This window comes from Cryptomeria japonica, chromosome 10 (assembly GCF_030272615.1).
Source record: "Cryptomeria japonica chromosome 10, Sugi_1.0, whole genome shotgun sequence".
Lineage (NCBI taxonomy): Eukaryota > Viridiplantae > Streptophyta > Pinopsida > Cupressales > Cupressaceae > Cryptomeria > Cryptomeria japonica.
This window is the reverse complement of record NC_081414.1, coordinates 723,810,782-723,834,640: the sequence shown is the minus strand read 5'-3', so window position 1 is coordinate 723,834,640 and position 23,859 is coordinate 723,810,782. Positions and strand designations below refer to the sequence as shown.

The following is a 23,859-nucleotide window of genomic DNA, read 5'->3' as shown; positions in this document are numbered from 1 at the left end:
AGGACCCACGACAACTAACAACAGATACCATCGTCCATTGGATGAGCACAAACCAACGACTCAAGGTGGATTTTGACCCAAATGTGGGAAGTAAACACATTTTTTAGAACTTCACCTAGAATTGAACATTTTACATTTAATTAACTATAATTAAGTCTAAAAATCTCTCTTTTGGGTGGAAGTTGAAAATGATTAAAAAGACTTAAAAAATAGTTTGTAAAAGTGACTCGTGTCTGGTGACGTGGCCGAAAAATGGCAAAAGTCCTGGGACCCACAACAACTAACAAAAGATACCATCGTCCATTGGATGAACACAAATCAACGACTTAGGGTAGATTTTGGCCCGAATGTGGGAAGTAAACACATTTTTTAGAACTTCACCCAGAATTGAACGTTTTATATTTAATTAACTATAATTAAGTCTAATAAGCTCCATTTCAGGCGGAAGTTGAAAAGGATTAAAAAGACTTCAAAAGCAGTCCAGAAAAGTGACTCGTGTCTGGTGATGTGTCCACTGTCCTCAAAATTTAGATTGAAGCAATGAATGTTTTGTCCTTCAGCGGTGAATAGATATTAATAATAATTTATAAAATTACAACAGGATTCTAGAGATTTTGCCCTTTAGGTATTACTTTTGAACTTTTCAGTGTTTTCAAAATAAGTGACTCATAATTGTATTTCATTTCTTGGACAAACTAGTAAATCCAGGGAGATTAAAAAATGGCTACTAGATTGAGGAATGTAACAGAGTCTATCTGCACCAATCTAGTGAAATAGAAATTTTGGGTAAAATCTAGAACACCTACATCCCGCGTTTTTAATGTTTTTTGAATCTTGTGGTTCAATTTGAGGGTTAGCATTTTCAGGCTTGTATCCAAGATTATTTTTAACCATTAATAGTAACAGCGATGGGGAACCGGAAAGCAGCAGTTCAACAAAAAAACAAGTGAATAAAAAATAATACCTAATTGAATTGGTTAAAACACAAAGTTTCACTGATGAATACCATGATATTTAATACCCTGCTATCCATAGTAAAAAGTGTATAATAGAAATCATATATGAATTTTTTAATAAGGCGGGAGATCCAAATAAGGAAAAATTTACTCTTTTCAACACAAAGTTAAAACAAAATACAAATAAAATTACATCGTGGGCTGCTGGATCGAGAAGCATGGTGTTACCTAAAGTATTCCCTTGCCCTGAATTTTTCATGGTCTGCACCAAAAATTATGATGAAGATAAAAAAAGCAATTGTCAATAAAAATACAAAAGAGGAAATTATGTCCATAGCCGAGGGATAATTTGCTCGTTTGTTGAACCTAGGGTTTGAAGCACAAAACTCAAACACCACTATTTACCTAGGAAAGCTAGCAGATAAATATTAGAGTCTCGATCCAAGTCATAGAGATTCATTTATCAGAGCTCTAATAGTGTGTTGTACTCCATTGGATCATAATCATAAGCCTCGTTATGATTACAACATTTTTTCCCATGGATCCGGGATACTATTTTCCTTGCTAACATTTTTTGTAGGATTGGAAAATGATAGGCAAGTGGGTGTTAGCCTTCTTGAAATGATTTTTAATATCCATTGTCTAAGTCAAGCAGTAAGATATAATTTTGGTTACAATATTGTTCAATCCGTGCAAAAACAATTACTAATGATCAAAAAAGGTTCATGTAAGATATTTAGGTTCTCATCCTATTGTTCTATATTCTTCTATCCAAGTATCATGCAATATTAGAGACCAACAATCTTCACATTGTGAACTATAAGATTGATGAGAAGAATTAGAACAGAACAAAGTGTCCAATATATGAATGAAAACTTAATTTAAGTATGGATGATAATAGAAAAACTACAACCATTTTGTAGACTTCTTTTTGGCACCATTGTTTCATGTAATTACAAGCACTCCAATGCTTAGATTGTCTTGGTCTTGTAGAGATTGCATTCAACTTGGAAGTTAGATACAATTGGCTGACTAGTTCTTCATGGAAGAATACACTGTGTTAAGGTTCTACGGATCAACAGTAAAACCCTACAAACTTCCAATACATGTGACAGGGAGGGTATTCGCATTGGAATATGTACGACAGTTGGAGATCACATATAGGCTCTTTCATGGTCATCAAAAGAAGAGCATATCTCCTTCCTTGCCTTTCTCATGTGGAGGGTTCACATTTGAGAGAAAAGCATTCAATGTGGCACATGATTTTTTGATAGTTTTTATCTTTGGTGATAAGGGTCTCTGGTAGTATGATCCAATTAGTGTAGTTCAAGCAAGGCTTAAGAAAAATGGGAACTCTGAAAGGTTATATCAACATAAAAGTAAACCATTTCTAGAAAAGCTTAGAAGCATGGACTCCTGGGATGAGGTAAAAAAAGAGATGGAGAAAATTACCATTGACAATAACATTTCAAAAGAAGAATTGTCATCACAAATTACGACATTGCACACAAAGAGGACAATAGAGCAGGACATCCAGAATAGGAGATCCTACAATTTCTACCAAAAATCTGCTAATCCATCTAACAAATCTATTCCCAAAACAATTATTTAAGAATGTAAAGACAGATTTTGGAGTCAAACCAAAATAAATGATATTTGGACTATGAGGAAGAATCTTGATGAGCCAAATACCAATGAAGAATTTGAGCCCATCGACGAGGATGAAGAGTTTAGCAAATTGTAGAATATGGAGCATCCCACAATAGCATATGATAGGAGTGATGATAAAAATGAGTATGAGGTTGAGGCCACTCCAACAACTATTACAATCCCTTCAATATTTGGTGGAGTCAATGAGTCCATGAAAGAAAAATATAGCAAAGGTGAAAACATTGTGGAAAAAATGGGTTTTGAAGGTGGTGGTCTAGGTCCCACAAGAGAAGGCATTTGGTTTCCACTTGAGGTACAACTTCCATTAGATTCAAAATCAAAAGCTACTGTTAAACCATTCATTGGACTTGATTCGTCAGATTCATCATGGAAAGGTACTACTCATTACCCTCCAGCTCCTCCTGCATTTGTTAGAGGTTCAAATCCACAACCACCACTACATCATGGTATTCCTATTGGTGGTGAATCAAGTGCCACTGTCACTACTGGGGAATCTGGGGATAGTATTCCTATTAGTGTTCACTTAATTTCCACTACGAGTGGTGGGATTGGCATGGTTACTACTACTGATACTAGTTGTCTTGGTGTTGGACAAGTCAAACAATAAAATATCTCCCACAAGAGGCCACTAGTGGTAGATACTCATACTATTTAGAATCCTATATCAAGTGCCACTGCTACTACAAAACTATCATTTGCAACTTCAGAACAGACTCCTCAAAAGACTAGAAAAATTACACATGCAAGTGATAGTAGGACAGGATCAGGAATGGCTATTAGTACTCCTCATAATGCATTAGTTAAAACCACAAACATAGGTGGACCTAGAGCCTCTGCTATTTAACCTTTCAAACATTCAATTGCTTCAACAAGCCCAGATTTTGAATAACATGATTACTTTAACAAATTTGAATAGACAACAAATGCAAATAAAGAAAAAAAGAGAGCATTGTAGAGGGTTGCCTTGACTGATGTTTTAGAGGAACAACCTACAATGAATAATGTATTTCCAACATATGACCCACACAAAGATACGATGGAGTTCATGGTTGTTATACCCCCAAATAAAAATAAAAATCCACTACATAGTTAGATAGATCCCTCTGAATTTCAAGTTAGCACCCTCCAAATGAATTTTTCCAAGTTATAAAATGTGGACAAAATTAATGTGTCAAAAAAGACTAACGAACTGGTCTACACTTCACTGCAAAAGGTGGAGAGAGAAAAAAATAAGCTGGAGAAACAAATAGAAAAGTTACAGGAAGACCTGGCAAATAGAAAATCAAAGAGGAAAGAAATAGATAACAAGTGCGATGATTTACAGAAAAGGATAAAAAAATTGGGCTCTGTAGTAGAAATTGCAAAGCAAGAAATATGGAGGCAAAATTGAAGGAATTGAGGGAAAAACTAGCTGAAAGCAGTAAAATAATTTATGATGAAAGAGCCAGTTATCAAAAATTGTACAAAATTTATCAGTCTGTTGCTACCGAAATAAACAAAATATAGGACCTATTGGATCATGAGAAGGAAAAAGCAAAACATTTGGAAGAGCAATTAGAGGAAGAAAGAAAGAAATGTACACAAATGAAAGAAGACCTGCAAAATACAAATGAGAAAATTAAAAATTTGAAGGACAAATTGAAAGATAATATGAAAAATACATCGAAGTATATACAAGAAAACATTTGGGAGCAAATAATGCAGAGAAACATTTGAATTGAATGAAAGCGCAAGATTAATTTATTGGAAGATCAAAGTGCACATTGAGAAGAGCATACATGTTTATTCAAAAGGGGATACGGCAAAACAGATTTTGCAAGTAGTGTACAATACCAATGATAGTTGTTTGGCATCTAAGGGAATTAACAACTGCATTGATGCCACAGTTAAGACATCATCTATCCTTCAAAAATACCAGAAACTAAGGGAAACATCAGAAATTATGGATAAAGGTGGCAAAAATATATTGAAGCTGCAAGAAAAGACAACCACAATTATATCGATTTTACAAATTTGAATTCAAAACAATCAGAAATTTATCCTTTGTAGAAAAAAGTTATGCGCAACATCATGCACATCACTTTTCAACAATGTTGTTTACTATTAAAAACTAGTTATTAAAGGAGACATAAATAATTACAATTTAATTCCAATTTTTTTTAAAAAATACATTTAGAATCTACAAAAATCTTATAAATCATGAATTTTCTTCATCTGTAAAATCCCAATAGTTTAGTTAAAGATATTGATTTCAACGTCAAGTTTAGCCAAAAAGTGTAACCCATTATTGTAGGATCAGCCCACCATGATTTCATCATGGTGAATGTTGACAAGTTGACCATAGTGGCCCCCTTATCACTACTACACACAACATATACAACTACACCAGTAGAAAAGGTATCTTGGAGGATATTGTTACACTTTATGGAGTCCCTTTCAAGACTATTTTAAATAGGGATTTCACTCTTCACATAGACCATTTGGACTTCATTACAGACAATGTTGGGTACCAAGATCAACTTTAGTACAACCTACCACCTTGAATAGATTATCAAATTGAGAGGGTGAACCATGTAGTAGAGGATATGCTATGTATGTGTGTCATGGACCACTAGTCTAGATGAAAGGAGTATTTTCATTTGGTCAATTTTTTATACAATAATGGCTATCAAACATCATTGGGTATGAAACCTTTCCAAGCATCATATGGAAGACCATGTAGGACACCATTAACTTGGGACCACATGGAGGATATAGTGGCATTTGGCCCTATGTTGGTTTAGGATATGGAGCAAAAAGTTGATTTGATTAGACAACAACTACAGGAGGCACAAGACCGTTAGAAGCAGTATGTCAATGCTAAGACGATTTATTGGAGTTAATATATTGGCAATCAATTATTCATGAGAGTGTGACTGAATAAGAGTCCAATCTAATATGAAAACGCCTCTAGGGTTTGCACCACAATTTATAGGTCCATTTTAGATTTTGGAGAGAATAGTACCTGCAACCTATCATCTTTCCTTGACAACTAACTTGTCACATATCCATGATGTCTTTCACATACCAATTTTGAGGAGATATGTCCATGATTATTCTCATGTATTAGATTCAGATTCTTTACAGGTGGAGTCAGACAAGCAACTAGAATTGTAGCCCATTCACATTTTGGCTTGCTAGATGTTGGCCCTTCGAGGCTGAGAGTTGGACCAAGCTAGGATCTAATAGGATTGTTATGAGAAGCTCACAAATACTTGGGAGGATGCTTCTCATTTTAGGGCACAATAGCCTCACCTCTTTGATGACTTCCGAGAGGAAGGTCATGCCTAGGGGTAGGATGTGAGGCCCACTATTTGACATTTCTAGAGACATGTGATGTTATATTAGATTTTGATTACTATGTTGCATATTTGCTAATGGTTAACACATGTATGTTTCTTTAATTCCCATGATGTTAGTTACTTTATTACGATGATCAAATAATTAATTATGTGATCATAATAATTAGATAAAAATGGAAACTTAAGAAAGCTAATTATAGAATTAAATTTTAATATAGTAATGAGAAATTTTGGAAATTGGTAGGATCCTTGTGTTCATGAAAAGAGATATAATATCATATTATTGTGTGACTACCTCCTATAACTTTTTTGTGCGGATTAAAAATTTATGTAAAGAGATAAATGAAATTTTTTTATTTATTTATTTTCATCTATTATACTTGGATGTATTGATATGTAATTGGAGTGTGTAGGAACACCATTCCATCGGTTATAGAAAAAATTGGAGGCTCCTAGAGAACATCATGTGCTAACCATGAAGCCAAGACTTTAGCACATATGTAAGGGCTAAAGTCTTGTGCAATGTGCTTAATTTCATGATGTATTAAGATGTGTATGTTAAAATGTTTTGTGATTAATATGTTTGTTTTGTTAAGATGTGTTGTGTTCAAATATGTTATATTAAAGTGCTTATATGGGTAAAGTCTTTGTTGTTGGAAAAGGAGCCTTATTTTATCATTTTAGGGTACCATGAGGATAGAGGCCTATTTAAGTCCATAGCTTGTAAATAAACAAGAGTTGACCCTTCAATAGTGTCCTTTAAAGAGGGTGGCACATTTTGATGTCTTGGGAAGAGGGTAGGGTGTTGTGCTTCCAAAGTCTATTAATGAAGAGGACCTAATTGGGATAAAGTGATGATGAAAGGACAAAAGAATCCTTGCCTATAAATTCAAAAAACTCAACACAAACGCAAGTAGATCCTCTCTGTTCTGATTTTGAAGTCACAATCACATACAAGATTGTAATACAAATGATTTCATTATTTTTTCAAAGCAAAAAAAAAATGGTTGTAGCTGTTTTGGTTCCAAAAATGTCCTGACGTATACTGATAACTTTTATTTTATACTATAGTAGGGGACATCGGCCCCTCTACAAGGATTATGTGCCTATTATGCATTTTTTGTGTCCACATAACAGGAAAGTTATCAATCGTACAATAGCATAATTTTGGAGCCAGATTAAACGCGTCCGAAAAAATAACATTACATAAATTGCCTCCTTTTTTACTTCTCCTTCTCCCACTGTATTTCCTTTCTAATGTCTATGAAGTCTCACATTCATTTCCTTACTCTTCTTATTTCCCAACACCCATAGTCATTTGAGTTTTTTTTCTCTTTGTATTTGGCCGACTCTACAACTCTTTGTCGATGCCCCTCTCACCTTCGCAACCCCCCATTACTAACTTCTATCACCCTTTTTAAATATGCATTGTTTTCCCTTCGATTCACATACTATTGATTCATTTCTCTATCATTTCTTTTCTTTCTAATTTTCTATTTGACTGATCAGAAAAAAAATTGAAATATTTTTATATATTTTTTTTAGTTTTTTTATACGTTAGTAATTGTCAATTTTGAAGGCCTTTGGGAGATTTTCAGCCCTTGAAAGTTTGGCTTGTCCTTTAGAACATTTTTGTAGGCACATTCTTGCAAGACTTCGCTCCTAACTCTTGGAGACCTTTCCAACGAGTTAAACGACTCATAATTTCAAGTCTCGAGAAGAAAGTTATGCCTAGTTAAAGTTAGGATACAATTTTATATAGTTTTTTTGAATTTTTTGTAGTTTTTAGATTTTATTATGTAATAAACAAATGTGACTATTAGGCTTCAATTCTCAAGGCATTTTTGTGACCCTTGGAATCTCATAAACTACTATATGTTGCATTTTTGAATGGAATAGATCACTTTTTGGCTTGCTTCAATTCTATGCTATCTTGTTCATCCACAATACTGCAGGTTCTCACTTAGGTGTTGTCATCCAAATCCATAATTTGAATCAGTGCTATCAAAGCAAGTTCACTCCTGTATTTTATATCACATGCGATCAAAATATCAAATATTGGGGTTGGAAATAAGGAATCCTTCAGACTACCTTCCTTTGAGATGCAAAAGATCATAGATGGCTAAGTTGTAGACCGACAATGACATTAAAGCGTTGGTTGCAGATGCATTAACAAAAAAATGAGAAGAAATGATGGAGCAGTTCAAGAAAATGCTGGAAAGTCATGGGTCACCTGCAAACCCACCATTCACAAGGTATACACCATTGAAGGTGCAAGTGAATTTTGATATATCCACCTTTCAAGGAAAGACTGATGCAGATGTCGTTGATGACTGGGTTTCAAAACTGGAAAGGTATTTCTCTGTCAACCAGTTCTCAGATGAGGAGAAAATAACTTTCACTCTTCTCAAAGCTAAAAATCATGTGAAAGATTCTTGGGAAGTGAATTTAGCAACCAAGGCAGCATAAATGGGCACTGCGTTCATCTTTGATCACAAACCCACATGGGGAGAGTTCATGGAGCACATAAAGAAAGAATATTTTCTTGTAGATACATATGAACAAAAATATATGGAGTGGCAATTGCTTCAACAGAAAAAAGACCAAACTGTTCAAGAATATACTAATCTGCTTCATGTTTTAACAACAAAACTTGGCATCAAAGATTGTGAGAAGTATCAGGTTTTAAAATATCAGAGTGGACTGCATAGGTATTTTCAAACCGAAATGGAATTCCTGAACATAGAGACTTTACCTAGTGCATATAAATTTGCTACAAAAATTGAGGAGAAATTTAAATAGAAAGGAAGGAGGGATAACTTCGCAAATAACAAATGGAAGAGTGAAGGTAGCAAAACTACGTGGACACAAACCTCCAAGGAATCTTCTCCCAATTCCATAAGAGTCCCTCTCACAACACGAAAGATTGAAGAACCATAAAAAATTTAATGATGGAGACACATGAGGACAAGGAAGAACCTCGAGTGGCAGAATCTTGCCCAAAAGAAAGTCATGAATAGGTCATTGAGGCTGATCCATATGCAATGGTAGCTAGTACAAAGGTATTGCCCCGGGAGGATAAGGAGAGATTGTTTCACTCACAGATGTGGATTGGTGGAAAAGACCTGCACTTTATTGTTGATAGTGGAAGTCAAAAAAACCTAATATCATCAGGGACCATGAAAATATTAAATCTGAAAACAAAATAACATCCACAACCCTATTCTATGGGATGGGTAAGTCAAGGGAGAGATATCCAAGTGCACCAGTAGTGTCGCATTTCCTACTCTATAAAGCCTTTCAAAGATGAAGTAATCTATGATGTGGCTCCTTTAGATGTTTGTGATGTTTTTTTTGCACAACCATATATGTACCAGCACCATGGGGTCTATGAATCCAGACCTCGCAGTGTGACAATCAGATTAGGTGAGCAGAAATACCGAATACCAAAGGTAAGCCCTGCATACACTACCTCTTTGATTAGTGCTAAGAAATGTAGGAGGTTGGTTGTCAAAATAAGAACATTCATACTATTAATGATTCATTCTGAAGAAGAAAGGAAGTCTATATATAATTCCAATACCATCACAAACACCACAACACAACATAAAAGATCAATGGACCAAATTTTGATAAAATATGAGAATTTCTTTAAGTTGCCAACTGGGGTACCTACACACTGCCAAGTAAGACACACTATTGATTTGATACTAGGAATTCCATTGCCTAATGAACCAGTCTATCATAAATCAGTATTAGAAAATAATGAAATTAAGAGGCAAATACAAGAATTGATTGAGAAAGGACATATTCGTCCAAGTGCATCACCCTGTGGTAGTCCCATTGTTGTGGCAAAGAAAAAGGATGGAACTTGGAGACTTTGTATTGACTATAGGACCTTGAACAAAATTTCAGTCAAAAATAGGTATCCACTTCCCCAGATAGATGACCTCTTGGACTAGCTTAGAGGGGCCCAATTCTTCACAAAAATTGATTTGAAATCGGGATACCATCAAGTACCAATTGACTCAGCTGATGTGTGAAAGACAACTTTCAAATCTAAAGAGGGATTGTTTGAGTGGCTAGTGATGCCTTTTAGTCTAAAAAACACCCCAACGACATTCATGAGAATGATGAATGATGTACTTAGACCATTCATTGATTCTTTTGTGGTGGTATATCTAGATGACATACTCATCTTCAGCAAAACTTGGGACGAACATTTGCAACATGTGGAAAAAATTCTCTCAACTTTACAAGATTATGGGCTTTATGAAAACAAAGAAAATTTCTCCTTTGGTATGTAGAGTATCAGATACTTGGGATATGTTATTGACAATGAGGGTGTCCATGTTGACCCAAAGAAGATACAAGTAATTAAGGACTGGCCATCTCCTAGAAATCTCACAGAGATGAAGTTTCCTTGGATTGGCAAACTTTTATCGCAGATATTTGTGTTGGGATTTTCCCATTTTTCTTGGCCTCTAAATCAGTCATTGCGGGGAGGAACATAGGAAAATTTTAAATGGACAGGTGCTCAATAGGAAACATTCAAAGAGTTAAAATGAAGATTATGTTCTGCACCAGTTTTATCTCTTCCTGACTTGCAACAGTCATTTGAAATACAAACTGATGCATTGGAATATGCCTTGGGAGTTGTCCTTATGCAACATGGTCACCCTGTTGCATATCATAGTCAGAAGTTTTCTAATGTAGTACGTCGGTATGCCACTTACGACAAGGAACTATATGCTATTGTTCAAGCCTATAAGAAGTGGAAATATTATATTTTGGGTAAGGAGACTGTCATCCACATAGATCACAAACCTTTTCAATTCTTGCAAACATAAGGGAAGTTGCAGAATGATCGACACCAACGATGGTCAGCCTATCTACAACAATTTCATCTCAATATTTTCCACAAGAAGGGAAGCACTAATAAAGTAGCAGACTGTTTGAGTAGGCCTCCAATTGCAACTATCAGTATGGTATTGGACTCATGTGGTCATCAAACTGAAGCCTGGGCTTGCTTGTATGAGAATGATGTTGAATTTGCAGATGTTTATAATCAATTGGTGAAGGGACATCAAGTGAATGATTTCTATTTGCAGGATGGAATGCTTTGTCACCTTTGCCAAATCTGCGTGCCCAATGTAGAACGCAAAAAGTTGATATGGGAGGCTCACTATAGTAAGGTTGTTGGTCACTTTGGCATAGGTAAGACTACTGCTATACTTCAGAGGTATTTTTATTGGCCAAAGTTGAGAAATGATGTCATTTCATATATTCAAGCTTGTACCGCATGTACTATTGCTAAGCCTGCCAATTGTAAACTTGGATTGTATTCACCACTTCCTATTCTTGAAAAACCTTGGCATTCAGTTTCTATGGACTTCATGTCTGATCTTCCTACCACCAAAAGAGGCCACGATTGTGGGTATGTTGTGGTAGATGGTTCTCAAAAATGGCAGTAATAGTGGCTTGTACAAAAACAATTTCTGCAGAGGATACTTCAAAGCTTTTCTTTGAACACATTTGGGTTCATTTTGGTTTGCCGAATACTATCATTTAAGATAGGGACAATAGGTTTCTTAGTAAGTTTTGGTCCACATTATGGGAAAATATGGACACAAAATTAACAAAGTCTACTGCTTTCCATCCTCAAATAGATGGCCAGACAGAGGTAGTGAATGGGATGACCATTCACATCCTACGCATGTATCACTCAAAACATCTCCGCACATGGGATGAAAGTCTTACATACGTTCAACATAGCTACAACAGGGCAATCCACAGTTCCACGAGTCACAGTCCATTTGAGGTTTGTCTTGGTTATCATCCACTTGCACCCATGGATGTTGCCATACCACTTATTCAACCTGATCTACTTCCACGTGTTGATAAGGAGGAAAATAAGGCAGCCTAGTTTATTGATAAAATTCATCATCTGCAATAACAAGTCCATGAAATCTTGGAGCATACCAATAAGAAATATAAGGAGAGACATGATGAGCATCGTACTCCTCATAATTTTCAAGTCCGGGACAAGGTGTGGCTGCATATTCAGAAGGAAAGATTGTAGGGTGCCAATAGGAAGCTTCGCCCTCTACGTTATGGACCATACACAATCATCAAGAAAGTTGGTGATAATGCTTTTGAGCTTAATTTACCCCCATTTCTGGGTCTTCATCCAGTCTTCAATGTGGAACTCTTGAAGCCATATTTTCCTCCACTATTAGATGTTGCACATGTGGCAGAAACAATTTCCACTATAGAATTGAATCTAGGTGTAGCTTCTCCATTCCAATGTGATCAGATTGTGGACACCATGGTGAAAACACTCAAGCAACTACAGATCTATCTATACAAAGTGGTTCGAGCAGGGCAAATCACTCAACAAGGAAAGTGGTTTACCAAGGAGCAACTTCAGCTTCATTTCCCTCATCTCATTCAGAGTGTTGATGCAATGGATCCCATTGCTCTTTAAGGGGGGAGTAATGATCAGAAGAAAATTTGAAATATTTTAATATATAGTTTTTAGTTTTTCTATATGTTCATAATTGTCAATTTTGAAGGCCTTCGGGGCATTTTCAGCCCTTGAAAGTTTGGCCTATCCTTTAGAACATTGCCATAGGTATGTTTTCGTAGGACTTTTCTCCTAACTCTTGGAGACCTTTCGAACGAGTTAAATGGCTCGTAATTTTGAGTCCCGAGCAGAAAGTTATGCCTACTTAAAATTAGGATAAAATTTCATATAGTTTTTTTAAATTTTTGTAATTTTTAAATTTTATTATGTAATAAACAAATGTGACTGTTGGGCTTCGATTCTCGAGGGGTTTTTCTGACCCTTGGAATCTCATGAACTACTATATGTTGGATTTTCAAATTGAATAGATCACTTTTTGGCTTGCTTCAATTCTGTGCTATCTTGTTCATCCACAATACCACACGTTCTCACTTAGGTGTTGTCATCCGAATCCATAATTCGGATCATTGACCTACATAAACACTTAGTATTCTCATGGTATTTCATTGTCATATTTTGCAGTTACATTATTCGATGTCTTTTACAATTCCTCTAAAGTGTTTCATATATTTTCTTAAGAATGGAAGTTGAATCGCTTCGATGTCAGAAAACCCACATGGTAAACATAACCCTGTTGCTCCTGAACTCCCATTTTGCTGGAAAACATTGTGGAATTTGGCTTAGCACTGACTAATCTATTTAAATCCCTTTGTGTGTATCCTTCAATAACTACAATTTCTGAGTCCCCATTTCATTGACGCATTTTGTCAAATAATTGGCGTGCCATGTCCATGCTTCCACATTTTGCATTCTTGTTTACCAAGTTGGTCACAACTACAACATTTGACAAAATTTGATGAGGATTGATATATGTCCAAACCTATTTCAGCTCTCCCATTTTGGCTCGAGCAAGGAGGACATCGGTAGAGAATTTGGCTTTACACCATCAATTGCACTTGCTTAAAGGTTTATAAACCTTATCAATAAATTCATTTCATGTATAACCTGCAACTATTGTAGTCCCCATTTTTTTTATAGGTCTGGCAGAGTGGTTCCAACTACAACATCAATAATCTTGAGGCATGTTGTCAAAAAGTTCACAGACCTTATTTTTGTTTCCATATTTTGTATACATTTCATTCATGGCAGCTAAAAACATGTGATAAAATTCCTTATGATTTGAGGACGTTCATACCTCGAACACAAGCTGAGTAGAGAACATATTTAACTTGCTTATTATAGATAAATGAATTTTAAACTAAAACTGACAACATCGAGAGAAGCTTAATGAAACTAAGACAAACCAAAATTGGAAAAAAAAAAAAATTGAAAATATTTTTGGTTTGCATGCATGCTCCTGCACCAAGTGACCAATCACACCCACTCACTCTTAATATTTAGTGGACTTCATGTTTCAGTGAAGTATACTTCTCACATCTCCACTTCCCCAACGATCTTACATTGAGCTAGGAACTCATTTTGGGATTGGGGTTTAGAAGAGTCAAGGATAGAGTGGCACTTGCCACCCTATCTTGAATGAAATTCAAATATGAAATTCTATTAATCTTCAATGGGAAAGAAAGGAATGGGTTTCTTCATAATCTTCTTTTGTATCTTCTTTTCATCATCTTGTTTCTACAATTTTGTATCTTGTTTTGAGTCCTTTTGGCCTTGAAAAGGAAGGAAAGAATGCATGAATTTGTAGCTCAACGTCAACCCTTTTCATTTGGTTCCAACGCTTGAGGTAGGAATGATTATATTCTTATTGTTGATATCCTTTTAAATTACCATTTTGTGTAAAGAAATTGTCAAGTGATGTGTTGTGTATATGCATTGTGTTGTGTATTGGGATTGTAAGGGCTATGGTCACCCAAGGGTGGGAAGAGTAGTCTTAAGAGGGTGAGAGGGGAGAACCGTCTATGGGTAGAGAACTCCCCTTGTAAACGGAATAAATTTGGGTGTGAGTATTCCATTGTTTCATTTGTTAAGAGGAAGGATGGATATGTTGTTGGGTATGAGTACCCATGATTTTGTTATAAGAAGAAAGATGGAGATGGTTTTGAAGGTTATTATGTAATGTGTATAAATCTTTCTTTGAGAGTGTGTCCACTCTCTCACTCCATTATTGGACTCTCTGTGAGATCCATAGTGTTCTATCCTTGGAGGAATTGTAGTTTTTTTTTGTATGATTTTGTTTGCATCATGTGGTTGTTTGTGTGTATACTGGAATCTTAGAGGGGGCCTCCTACCTTGGGGGTGGCTAGTTTCCTAGATTAGGTTGGGAGGTGAGCTCCCATAGCTCTATTGGAAAAGTTTTGGTTGTTTTGTGTAGGTTTTGAAGACTAATGATGCACATATTTATCGCTCTATACAAAAACAAATCCATTATCTATTGTGGTTGTTGAAAATAGTGGTGTATTGTGATAGCTCTATCTTGAAAACAATAAATGGGTGTGTACTAGATGCATGGGAAAGGGAAGAATATCATGGATTTAAATGTGTAATCTATTATATATGCATGAAATTTTCTAGAAGTTACTATTGTATTCTATTTCTTTTAAAAGGAAAAGAAATGACATTAATAAGCTTTTTATATTGTTATCAAGAAAGAAAAAAGATGGTGGTTGTAGTGAAATCTTTCATATGCTGTTAACATGAAAGGAATATTTTTCTATGTATTTAGATGTGTATTATGTTTACAAAATAGTTGTAAACATGAAAGAAATATTCTGATCTGTAGTATATTTATATGCATTGAGGAAAGCAAGAAAATGGAGAATGTGGTTGTATATCATAATAAATAGTTCTTTTCTTATAAAAATTAATACCATTTCTCAAAGGATTTGAATTAGGAGTGGATGAATGATCTAATATTGCTTGCCAATTTTTTAATGTCCTTGTCTCATTACGACACACTTATTATTATGAAGGTCTCAGAATTTTTGGCAGAATGCAATCAGCAATAAAATCAATATCAATGATTATGCAGTAATGGCTGGCAGTTGTACTTAGTTTTTTTTTGGAGTTGTATTTAGAGATTTTTTTTGGAGTGCTTCAGATTCAAGGGTTATTATGATATTGTGGGTTTCTTATTGTTTTCTTTGATATCAGAGTCTTGCACTCAGCAAGACTTGATTCCTGATGGGTTCATTTGGAGTCATTCAACTTTATCAGTAGACCAAGAACCCATTGATTCTATGGCGTCTTTTGAATTAAAAGAAGAAAAACATACTCATGTCAGACCAAAGATGATAGATAACCAGAAAAAATAAATAAAACATAAGCTAATTTTAAATTTCTCCTCCTGAACTATATTAAATGAAAGAAACATAGTACAGATGACTAATGTTTTGGTTGCATATGCTTCTGCTAACAACATGGAGTCACCATCTAGCAACATCAATGTTCTGACAGTTTGAAAGCTGCTGTCACAAATTCATAGAATGATATTGATGTCATCCCGTTTTTATTAATCAGAACAATGTTGAAAGTTTGAAAGCTGCTATCAATTTTTTATCATAGGGTTAAAATTCAAATAAAAAATGATGAGATTGAGTTTTTATTTATTACCTTGCACTGGCAGATCTGCAGTATATATTCATCTATCAAAATTCTTCTGAGTATCTAACAATCAAATGTATCTCTATCGTTTAGTATAATTTTACAAGGTTGAATGTCAACGTCTAGCTTGATTAGCAAGGTTGAATGGAACAATTAATTATGGTCTTATATAATACCATTTAAGATCGTTTGCTAAATAACACCAGTTAAAATTGTGTTACCCTTTGTATTCATGATATATTGATGATGTTGGTGAAAGAGAATGGTGCATGGAAAGGAATGATGAGGAAAGACTAAAAAAATACATCACCCGTTCTGATTAAAATTGTATTTTCTGTTCAACATAAAACAAGTGGACATTTAAAGTCAATTTATACACACATTCAAACTGCTCGTTAACAGAAATCAAAAGTGTCTATTAATTAAAAGTAATAAAACTGTGAATTTTTTTAATTATGTGGCTGTCGTTGTAGTATAGTGGTGAGTATTCCCGCCTGTCACGCGGGTGACCCGGGTTCGATCCCCGGCAACGGCGTAAATCTTTTTCTGATCTTATGGAATAATGGATATACAGATAATTGTCCATTAACATTTCAACGAATCAAAGATCCCTATTTCCCTTGAGTAAGCCCATTCTATTTGTCTGGAGCTGTCTGCGATTCACTGCACATTTCAATCAAATTGTTGCTGCTATAAAATTCCTTCTTCTGAGAACTGCTGTTCGAAACACATTCTCTTATACTTATTGCATTCTCAACACATTCTCTTATACTTATTGATGGAAGAATATTCTTCTTATTTTTTTCATTCTAGTTTTCATCAATTTTTTCATTTAAAAATTTTGAAATTCAAAATTATCTACCAGCAATAAATCCACCGCAAACAAATTACTCCTATTATTACAGGTCAAGGGTAAGTGAGAGGGATGAAGATCCCAAACAATGTTCCAGCCTGCTGCTCCTGAGAGGTAGGTGGCAATGGAAGGCTCTAAAAAATAAAAAATTCCAACACCTACAAGTAAGACGAGATGGTCTTTTTATTTAATGGCCCATTACCTTGAGGAAAGGAAAGAAAAATCAATATTTTAATATATCTATAATACGACCGTGTCAGTCTTTTTAGGTGCCAAAAGGTTAGACAGTAACCCACAAGCCTGAAATACATGGGAGACTAAACCCTCAGTTTAGCACAGAGCAAGAGATTTCTTCAAAAAAATAATAAGACAACTATATATGCAAAGTAAATACTAGCCCCTAGCACCTGTAATAGCTAACCAGCGGCCTATTGTTTAGGGCAAACTGTATGTTTTTCACAAGTCTCTCTCTCTATATGAGAAATAAGCTGCATCTGTGAGAAACCAAGAAGTTGGAGACCCTATTGGGTCGGCCTGATTGCTTCCTACGACAGATATGGACTGTGCGGTGATTTTTCCTCAAAAGATTCATAGTTTCCTTTACACCTCTCCTCTCTCTGTCATTATGTTCCTATTATCGTCACTCTCCTTAAGCTGAGCTTTACAAGAAGAAAATTAAAAGAAGAGAAATGCATGCCATGGCCATGCATGTTAACCCAGTTGGCATCCCCATGTTCTACTAAACCCTAGTACTTGTGGCATCTACGGGAAGCCATAAGCAAGTTTAGGTTTAGGAAAATCATTTAGGGTTAAGGTGAAAACCCTAAATATTAAGGAATGATAATAAAAGATGTTAAATTTATAAATTTATTAATAAAACATATTACACTGTATGTGAGTCATCCTAATAATTAGGGACAACATGCCTTATAAAGGTGGATGGGTCCTTAGTTGGGACAGTATGTTCTAGTGACCCTCCCATGAACTTGACTCCCTATATTTCTCTATAAGCACTGCCTTATTCATCTCAAACTCTGTCGTTCTGTGCACTTGACAAGCTTTTCTCACTCATCATTGTCCTCTATAGACTGTGTACATTGTCAAATGGTTTCCTTCAACTATATCTAATAATGCTTATCATATCATCCCCTTCCCTTTTCTGATGTTATGTGACTACGACATACTTTGCTTTTGCCTTCTGCACTAAACTCCATCTGTTAGTCTTGTAGTTTGTCATCTTCAAAACTTTGTCCTCTATTAGAAGACTATCATCCATCTTCATTATCTCACATTATGGTATTCAATCTTATCAAAACTTTAGGGACTCATTGTTTTCACAATGACTACCACCGTCCAATGTTGCATGATCATCATACTTGTTACTCCTAACCATGGACTGTCATTTGACTTATGACCTCTGCACTTTATTCTCTTAGGCTTCTTCGACTGTCTTATATACACTTGAAAGAACATATGAATATTGCCTTCTTCATCAGCCTTTGCTTGTAAACTTCATCAAAGACCCTGTCATGTATCATTCAGCTGACCACCTTCATGAATGCTATAATGACTATCTTATGTCTTTTTGATTGAGTATTATCGTATGTAATGTTAAAACTTTTTCTTGGTATATGTATCTTCCCATTCATGATCGCCTGTGTCTTCAAATAAGAAAGGCCTACGTCGTCTAGTAACAATCTTTTGACTTTGTATTGCATACCTTGGACAGTCCTCCTGTCTCATTGTTTTCCATGTTGATATTACTCTATGCTATGCATTGTCATCTTTACCTTTGTGGTATTCAAAGCTCAAAAACGCCATTAACTTTACAACCACTTGTCTAGGAAAGTTGGATGAAACACTCCATATCTCCGAGATCATTCAAACTGCCATAAATTTTCTCAAACAATAATGAACATTCTCAAAACCAATAGAGACTTTATACAACTTCTTTTACCTTGAGTCCTACATGCATGGCTGTGTATGGAAAAAGATAATGATATTCAAGGATTCCTCAATTACTCCCACTACTTTCCTCTGATCTTGCATGCATCGCCTATTTCCAACTATTTTGTAATGAAGATTCAAGAGTACATACCTATGTTACATGTTTTCGAATACTAAAATTGCATGACAAGTGCTACTATACCAAAAACATGTTCATTCGTAACTCTTCCTCGATACTTTAAAAAAGAATTAGCCGCCAAGAAGCTCTACCAACCATTTGTGAGGATGAAAACAAAAGTGAAAAAATGTTAAAGATTATAACTTAAGTAGATATCATGCTGTCGTGCTCCTCCTCTTCAAGTTCCTTCTTCTACAGTTGGAGATGGTTCCATTCCTTCTTCTTGGTTCATATTCTTTATAACTGCCACCGACTTTTATTTTCTGGAATTCGGTTCCTTTATGTTCTTTTTTATTTATCTTCCACCATCTTCTTGAGGAGTTATTGGTTTTGAAGCATATTATATATTTGTGTGTTATGGGTCATTTTAAGGTGATGATCGATATTCTTTGAATGGTCTTCTGCTAGGACTTTGCATCTGATTTTCTGAGTCGATCATTTATGTTCAGCTGTGAACATTTGGGTGTGCAGATTCATTCTATTGCATCTCCTTCTACATACATTATTTGTAAGTAGTAGTTTGATAGTTGACTTATATTTGAGCATTATCAATCATTGATAAAATGATTGTCTTCTAAGTGTGAGAGACATGTACTTATTTTTGAGATTTCAATAAAGGTATTACTTTTCCGGGCTCGGTTTTTCAGTCTCAAGTGGAGGGTTTTCCCAGGATAAACTCTGTGTATCTTGTTTCAGATTTCTTCCCAGGATAAACTCTGTGTATCTTGTTTCAGATTTCTGTGTTACTAAAACATTAACATGGTATCAGAGCCAGGTTCCTTCTATAGAGCCTAACCGCTTGAAGGTAGATCATATGCTTTTGAAGGAGCCTGTGGAAGCCTAACATTTCAGTTTAAGAAGGGGCTTGGCATTTCAGCTTCAGAGGGAGCTTGACATTTCAGCTTCAGAGGGAGTTTGAAATTTCAGCTTCAGAGAGAGCCTGGCATTTCAGCTTTAGAGGGAGCCACGTAATCATGAAAATTTTATTAATGCATTTTTCTTTATGATGGAAAAATTTGAGGTGAAAGCCCGTGTTAATTAGTTCTTCTTTGTGAGGGAGAAGTTTGAGGTGCAATCCCTTGTTAATGAGTTCTTCTCTGTGAGGGAGAAGTTCGAGGTGAAATCCCTTGTTAATGCGTTCTTCTTTGTGAGGCAGAAGTTTGAGGTGCAATCCCTTGTTAATGAGTTCTTCTCTGTGAGGGAGAAGTTCGAGGTGAAATCCCTTGTTAATGAGTTCTGCTCTGCGAGAGAAGTTCGAGGTGAAATCTCATGTTCAACCCTCTGGGAGTAGCCATGGTGGAAGTCATGTGTGTGACTCCATGACTTCATTTTTTGTTTTTTTTTATTCATGTGTGTGACTCCATGACTTTATTTTTTATGGATCCACCCTCTAGGCGTAGCTATGGTGAATATTGTTATACTGAGATAGCAATTTTTATTTAAGAAAATCTATGATGAGATTTTTTTTGACATCTCTTTGGTTGCAAACTCCATGACAACATCACGATGAGTGACTCCGTGATGAGAGCTTGTGTAATTCCATCCATGGGAGCAGCCACGATGAACATCATGCTATGTGAATGCATGATGCCTATCACATTGAGAGAATCTGTGATTATATTTGTTGTTTTCATATTTTGTTTGTCATGTTGAGAGACTCCATGACTTGTATATAGGTTAATGATATCTCATTTGTTATAAGAGGGAGTGTTAAAGATTATAACTTCAGTAGATATCATGTCGTCGTGCTCCTCCTATTTGAGTTCCTTCTTCTACAGCTAGAGATGGTTCCATTCCTTCTTCTTATTCTTTATAACTGCCACTGACTTGTATTTTTTGGAATTCGGTTCCTTTATTTAAGTTCGCCAGCTCATTGTGTGTGTCGGTGTGTAACAAACACTGTTCTTTTTTATTTATCTTCCACCTTCTTCTTGAGGACTTATCGGGTTTGAAGCATATTATTTATTCATGTGCCATGGGTCATTTTAAGATGATGATCGATATTCTTTGAATGGTTTTCTATTGGGACTTTGTATCTGATATTCTAAGTTGATCATTTATGTTCATTTGTGAACATTTGGGTGTGCAAATTCATTCTATTGCATCTCCTTCTACATTATTTGTAAGAAGTAGTTTGATAGTTTACTTCTATTTGAGCATTATCAATCATTGATAAAATTATTGTCTTCTAAGTGTGAGAGACATGTACTTAGTTTTGAGATTTCAATAAAGGTATTAATTTTGCAGGCTGGTTTTTCCACCCTCAAGTGGAGGGTTTTCCCAGGATAAACTCTGTGTATCTTGTTTCAGATTCCTGTGTTGCTAAAATGATTAACATGGTATTGGAGCTAGATTCCTTCTACAGAGCCTAACCATTTGAAGGTAGATCCTATGCTTTTGAAGGAGCTTGTGGAAGCCTAACATTTCAACTTCAGAGGGAGTTTGGCTTTTCAGCTTCAGAGGGAGCTTGGCATTTTAGCTTCAGAGGGAACTTAACATTTTAGCTTCAGAGAGAGCCTTACATTTCAGATTCAGAGGGAGCTTGACATTTCAGCTTCATAGAGAGCCTAGCATTTCATCTTAAGAGGGAGCAACATCATCACGAAAATTTGGTGAATGTACTTTTCTCTGTGATGGAGAAATTTGAGGTGAAAACCCTTGATAATGAGTTCTTCTCTATGAGGGAGAAGTTTGAGTTGCAATCCATTTTTAATGAGTTATTCTCTATGAGGGAGAAGTTCGAGGTGAAAACCCTTGTTAATGAGTTCTTCTCTGCAAGAGAAGTTCAAGGTGAAATCCCTTGTTAACGAGTTCTTCTCTAAGAGATAAGTTCGAGGTGACATCTCATGTTCAACCCTCTAGAAGTAGCTATAGTGGATCCACCCTCTGGGAGTAGCCATGGTGGAATTCATGTGTGTGACTCCATCACTTTATTTTCTATTTTTTTGATCCACCCTCTAGGACTCCATGACAACATGACAACATCACGTTGAGTGACTCCATAATGAGAGCTTGTACAATTTCATCCATGGGAGTAACCACGATGAACATCATGTTGAGTGAATCCATGATGCCTATCACATTGAGAGAATTCATGATTATTTTTGTTGTTTTCATATTTTGTTTGTCATGTTGAGAGACTCCATGACTTGTATATATGTGAATGATATCTCCTTTGTTAAGAGGGAGTGTTAAAGATTATAATCTTAGTAGATATCATGTTGTCATGCTCCTCCTATTTGAGTTCCTCCTTCTACAGCTGGAGATGGTTCCATTCCTTCTTCTTGGTTCGTATTCTTTATAACTACCACTGACTTGTATTTTCTGGAATTCGGTTCCTTTATTTAAGTTCGCCAACTCATTGTGTTTGTCGATAAGTAATTGACATTGTTCTTTTTTATTTATCTTTTTCCTTCTTCTTAAGGAGTTATCGGGTTTGAAGCATATTATTTATTCGTGTACCATAGGTCATTTTAAGATGATGATCGATATTCTTTGAATGGTCTTCCACTAGGACATTGTATCTGATTTTTCGAGTTGATCATTTATGTTCAGCTATGAACATTTGGGTGTGCAAATTCATTCTATTGCATATCCTTCTACATTATTTGTAAGCAGTAGTCCCATAGTTGACTTATATTTGAGCATTATCAATCATTGATAAAATGATTGTCTTCTAAGTGTGAGAGACATGTACTTATTTTTGAGATTTCAATAAAGGTATCACTTTTGCGGGCTGGGTTTTTCACCCTCAAGTGGAGGGTTTTCCCTGGATAAACTCTGTGTATCTTGTTTCAAATTTCTATGTTGCTAAAACACATGGTATCAAATCCAGGTTCCTTCTATAGAGTCTAACCGCTTGAAGGTATATCTTATGCTTTTGAAGGATCTTGTCAAATCCTAACATTTTAGTTTCAGAGGGAGCTTGTCATTTCAAATTTAGAGGGAGCTTGACATTTCAGCTTCAGAGAGAGCCTGACACTTCAGCTTCAGAGGGAGCTTGACATTTCAAATTCAGAGAGAGCCTGGCATTTTAGATTCAAAGGGAGCCACATCACCATGAAAATTTTGTTAATGCATTTTTCTTTGTGATGGAGAAATTTGAGGTGAAAGCCCTTGCTAATGAGTTCTTCTCTGTGAGGGAGAAGTTCGAGGCACAATCCCTTGTTAATGAGTTCTTCTTTGTGAGGGAGAAGTTCAAAGTGAAATCCCTTGTTAATGAGTTCTCTGCTGAGAAGTTCGAGGTGAAATCCCTTGCTAATGAGTTCTTCTCTGAGAGATAAGTTCGAGGTGAAATCCCTTGTTCCACCCTCTAGGAGTAGCTATGGTAAATCCACCCTTTGGGAGTAGCCATGGTGGAAGTCATGTGTGTGACTCCATGACTTCTTTTTTTCTTTTTTTTCTGATTCACCCTCTAGGAGTAGCTATGGTGAATATTGTTATGCTGAGATAACAATTTTTATTTAAGAAAATCTATGATGAGATTTTTGTTGACGTCTCTTTGGTTGCAGACTCCATGACAACATCAAGTTGAGTGACTCCATGATGTAAGCTTGTGTAATTTCATCCATGGGAGTAGCCATGATGAACATCATGTTGTGTGAATCCATGATGCCTATCATGTTGAGAGAATCTGTGATTATTTTTGTTGTTTTCATATTTTATTTGTCATGTTGAGAGACTCCATGACTTGTATATATGTGAATGATATCTCCTTCGTTAAGAGGGAGTGTTAAAGATTATAACTTTAGTAGGTATCATGTTGTTCTGATCCTTCTATTTGAGTTCCTCCTTCTACATATGGAGATGGTTCCATTCCTTCTTCT

At 35.6% G+C, this 23,859-nt stretch overlaps 1 non-coding gene across 1 annotated transcript; it reads left to right on the top strand.

Annotated features, from left to right (window-relative positions):
* The first annotated feature begins 16,518 nt into the window (after positions 1–16,518).
* Positions 16,519–16,590, top strand: TRNAD-GUC (transfer RNA aspartic acid (anticodon GUC)). The gene has a single exon. It is a non-coding gene; the product is annotated as a tRNA-Asp (tRNA).
* Positions 16,591–23,859: the final 7,269 nt, after the last annotated feature.